We start from the raw sequence: 5194 nt of genomic DNA, 5'->3' as shown, positions 1-5194 counted from the left end.
GGGACTCAGTTCCTGAGCACCCACCAGAGCCATATACTTTGCAGACACAGGTGTATTTAACATACCAGGGCTCTGTGAGGAAGCAGACATCTGTGCCTGTCCAGCACTGATGCCCCCTCATTCTGCTCATAGCACCCTGATTTTTTTTTTAATATTAATTTATTTTTGGCTGTGATTGGCCTTTGTTGCTGCGTGCAGGCTTTCTCCAGCTGCAGTGAGCAGGGGCTGCTCTTTGCTGGGGGGCAAGGGCTTCTCACTGGGTTGGTTTCTCTTGTTGCAGAGCACAAACTCTAGGCATGTGGGCTTGAGTAGCTGTGGTGCATGGGCTTAGCTGCCCCATGGCATCAAACCTGTGTCCTCTGCAGTGGCAGATAGATTCTTAACCACTGGGCTACCAGGGAAGCCCCACCCTGATTTTCTACAGAACCATCTCTCACCCACTTCTCCTCCTGGTGACTTGGGGAGGACTGACCCCCCCCACCACCACCACTCCGGTTATAAAGGCATGTGACTCAGGTTTGGCCAATCAGAGCAACTATGATGGTTTCAGGGCTGGGCATGTGACTTAAGTCAGGCCAATGGGAGTCAGATCTAGGATGTTTGCTGGAGGTTTGGAGAAGGAAGTGATCTCTTGGCTTGAGGCTGCTTAACGGGCCATTTCCGCCTCCCTATGGAAAGACCTGGGCTTCCCAGGTAGCTCATGGTAGAGAAGCCACCTGCCAAGTAGGATATGTGGGTTTGATCCCTGGGTCAGGAAGATTTGCTGAAGAAAGAAATGGCAACCCACTCCAGTATTCTTGCCTGGAGAATTCCATGGGCAGAAGAGCCTGGCAGGCTATAGTGCAGGGGTCGGGAAGAGTCAGACACAGCCGAGCAACTAAATATCAGCAGCAGCAGCATAAAGACACCTAGCCTGCTAATAAAACTGATGTAAAATTTAAAAACAGTCAAGAGACTTCTCTGGTGTCCCGTTGGCTGGGATTCCACCCTGGGGCTCGATCCCTGATTGGGGAACTTGATCCCACATGCAGCAACTAAGAGTTCACCTGTTGCAACTCAAAAATCCCACAGGCCTCAAGTAAGACCTGGAGCAGCCAAATAAATAAATATTCTAAAAAAGAAGAAAACAGTCAAGAGATAAACACAGATTCATGACAACTTCCCTTGAGCTTCTGGCATGGACTGTGTCTGAATCCAGAATGACTTCTTGCATTTTTCAGCTTAAAGCCCCTTTGGGCTAAAGCTGGTTACAATTGGGTTTAATGTATCCTGCTACCAAAAGATCATCACTAAAATCCTAGACATAGCATAGGCATTATTATTCTCATTTTACAGGTGAAGAAACAGGCTCAGAGAAGCAAAGTAAGCAGAGAACTAACAAGTGGCGGAACAGATATTTTTAATCTACTTCTTTTACAAAATTATAGTTAACTCATGGGCTTCCCTCCATCCCTGGGTCAGAAAGATCCCTGGAGAAGGGAATGGCAACTCCAGTATTCTTGCTTGGAGAATTCCATGGATAGAGGAACCTGGCGGGCTACAGTCCATGGGGTTGGAAAGAGTTGGACACTAACTCTTTAGTTAGTTAGTTAGTGAGCGACTAACACACACACATAGTTAACTTACAATGTTCTGTTAGTTTGAAGTGTACAGCAAAGATTCAGTTACACACATTTTCTTTTTCAGATTGTTTTCCATTATAAGTTATTACAAGATAGTGGATATAGTTCCCTGTGCCATACTGTAGGTCTGTTTTTTACCTATTTTACATGTAGTAACAATGGCACCCCACTCCAGTACTCTTGCCTAGAAAATCCCATGGCCGGAGGAGCCTGGTAGGCTGCAGTCTATGGGGTCGCTAAGAGTTGGACACGACTGAGTGACTTCCCTTTCACTTTTCACTTTCATGCATTGGAGAAGAAAATGGCAACCCACTCCAGTGTTCTTGCCTGGAGAATCCCAGGGACGGGGGAGCCTGGTGGGCTGCCATCTATGGGGTCACACAGAGTCGGACACGACTGAAGCAACTTAGCAGTATATATATGCAGAGAAGGCAATGGCAACCCACTCCAGTACTCTTGCCTGGTGGGCTGCCATCTATGGGGTCACACAGAGTCAGACACGACTGAAGTGACTTAGCAGCAGCTGCTGCTGCTGCTAAGTTGCTTCAGTGCTGCTAAGGCACTTCAGTCGTGTCCAACAGTGTGCAACCCCATAGATGGCAGCAGGCTCCCCCGTCCCTGGGATTCTCCAGGCAAGAACACTGGAGTGGGTTGCCATTTCCTTCTCCAATGCATGAAAGTGAACAGTGAAAGTGAAGTCACTCAGTCGTGTCCGACTGTTTGAGACCCCGTGGACTGCAGCCTACCAGGCTCCTCTGCCCATGGGATTTTCCAGGCAAGCGAGCAGTAGCAGCAGCAGTATATATATGTTAAACCCAAACTTGTAATTTATCTCTATTTCTTTTTAATCCATACCTCTAGTCTCTACTCAGGGCCTCAGGTGATTCCTCCTTCTTAGTTTTCTTTCACAAACCACAGAAGTAAAAGAGGCTTGTGGATCCAGGCTGATCCAGGTTCCAGACCTGCTTCAGCTGCTTTCTACCTGTCTGATCTTGAGGTGACTCACTGGCTGTATTTACTAAACACATCTCCTCATCTCTTTGTTCCTCAGTTTTCTCATCTGCAGAATGTCAGGTTAATAGTATCTACCTCATAGGATTATAGTGAATAGATAAAGTAGATTATGTAACACTTTTGGACTAGCCTGGCAAACACTAAGTGTGACCCAAGGGCTAGCTATTATTTTTCTTCTGCTGCCTAAATATTCTTAGGAAGTTGGCTATTCCCTCTCCACCCCACACACCCAGGATATGGCCTGAGTTATCTCATGATACATCAGTTTCAAATGCCATAAGAAAACAAAACACACCCTGGTCATGAGGGACCTCACTTAATGTCTGATGTGCTGTTTTTCAAATATTGATGTTTCTCAAAATGCTGATCACTATGGGCTTTAGTAGGTTTAAAACCAGCCCAGGAAGTGAAACTTTGCAGAGGAATTCCAAATAATCAAGCCTTTGCTGAATTGCAGAAAGGCGAGAGGGGATGGATATGGACCCAGCCATTTCCAAGGGCCCTTCCGCTTCATTCCTATCAGCCTTACAGCTGTGGAGAGCAAAAATGCATTTCCTCTAGTTTATAACAGTTGCTACCACAAGTGCTCACTCATTTCCACAGGGTGCAAGAGTCTGGGAAAGTATAAAATATGGAGGCCTTGGAGAATCAGCAGGGAATGGAGAGGGCTTACTGTGGACTCAGGGCGAGTCCTGGTCATGGGGCTATGCTAAGGCACAGGGGGCCGGTCAGGGGAACACATGGGGAATCCATTGCCTCTCGGTTTCGTAACAGTCAGAGTAACATGGTCTGCCAGTTATCCAGAATCCAGTCTCCTCTTTCCCCTCAAATCCCCACCTTGTAGACAGGCTCAGCGATCCATGAGCTACCATTTATGGAGCACTCCCTAACTCCTTTACATAAATGATCTCGTGGAACTTTCCGGCAGCCCCATTGAGACGAAAATTACAGTACAATAATTATGACTGAATCTTGGAGCCAGGCTGCATAGGTTAGGCTCCCAGTTCTCCTGTGTGACCTTGAGTAATTTACTAGCTTCTCTGTACCCTAGTTCTTTTCTCTGCAAACTAGTGATAATAATGCTAAGTCGCCTCAGTCGTGTCCGACTCTGTGCAACCCCACAGACGGCAGCCCACCAGGCTCCCCCGTCCCTGGGATTCTCCAGGCAGGAACACTGGAGTGGGCTGCCATGTGATAATAATAGTTCCCACTTATTCAGGGCTGTTGTGAGGACTGAATGAGTAAGTACTTGCAGCATGTAGAGGGATGCATGGCACAATGACAGCTGTTTTTATTAACCCTCATTTTACAGATGTGGACCCTGAGGTGGGAAAGCCAGATCACCTACGTACCATAAACAGCTCATGAAGCTGGGCCTCAAAATCACTGCACCATTTCACTACCTCTGGGTGGAATTTTCCTGCACTCAATGCAGGCTAAGATATCACCATGAAATAGCCCCAAACCCACACCAAGCGACCCCTCCTTTTTTTTTTTTTTTTTTTTTTTGGCCCGGCAGCGGGGTATGCGCAGATCTTAGTTCCCAGGACCTGGGATTAAAACCCATGCTCTCTTGCAGTGAAAGCGTCGGTCCTAACCACTGGACCACCAAGGAAGTCCCTCCCTCCTTCCAAATACCCATCTCCCCGACTAAGTTTAGGTGTCTCTTTTGGAGTGTTGAGATAAGATACCAGTTGAGTGGCTCCAGTGGAGTTCTCCTGGCATTGAGGAAAGGGAGAGAATTCTGCTTTTTCGGTCCCCCGATGAAGGCAGCCGGTAAGAATTCTCAGGCTCCAGGCATCAGAGGCAGAGGAGACCTGCAGAGGAACCACGCCCCCACACACACCCCCGACCCCATCCTCAGGATGCTAATAGGAACGCCTCAGGATGGTAACGGGAACTCACTGCATTTTGAAACTTGAGCTCATCTGAGCTGCTGGAGAGAAACAGCTGGAGGGCGAGGAGAGGTGGAGTTCTAGACCTGGGGCGGGGCTGGGGGCGCGGTGTCTCTCTAGATCCCGGTGGAGCCTCTAGGGGTGGGGTGCCTATCTGTCAGCCCTCGTCTCCGCGGCGCCCCTTCGTCTCTCCCTCGATCGGCCTCTCCGGCAGGGCCTTGGGGGACTGAAGTGTCACTGGGGGTCAGTCGGGCTGTGGCTCACTTGGCCAAGCGGCATCGCGGCTCCGACTCTACCGCTCTGGGCCTCCTCGGGCTGACTTACCTCTGTGCGCGCCCGCAGGTGTGCGCTGGGCGGAGGGAGCTCTCGCCAAGCTTCTGGGGCTCCTTTCCCCGCTCGCTCCCCACCCGAGGAGCCGCGCCCCCGAGCCGGGCCCGAAGCAGGGGCGCTCCGGGGCCGCCCCTCGGTCCCCGGGGCGGGTGTGGAGGGAGAGAGGTGGCGCCCCTCGCGCCGCCTGCAGGCGCGGGGGCGGCCGAGGCGCGCGGAGCCGGAGGCGGGGAGCGCAGGCCCGGGGCCCGGGTCCCCGCCTCCCGGCCTCCCTCCGGGCTGCCCCCTCGGCGCAGCTCCTCCCCCGGCGCCCCGCCTCCGGGTCGGCTCCCTCGG

The sequence above is a fragment of the Oryx dammah genome, unplaced genomic scaffold, assembly GCF_014754425.2.
Source record: "Oryx dammah isolate SB20612 unplaced genomic scaffold, SCBI_Odam_1.1 HiC_scaffold_9, whole genome shotgun sequence".
Taxonomy (NCBI): Eukaryota; Metazoa; Chordata; class Mammalia; order Artiodactyla; family Bovidae; genus Oryx; species Oryx dammah.
This window is presented reverse-complemented; position numbering follows the sequence as displayed.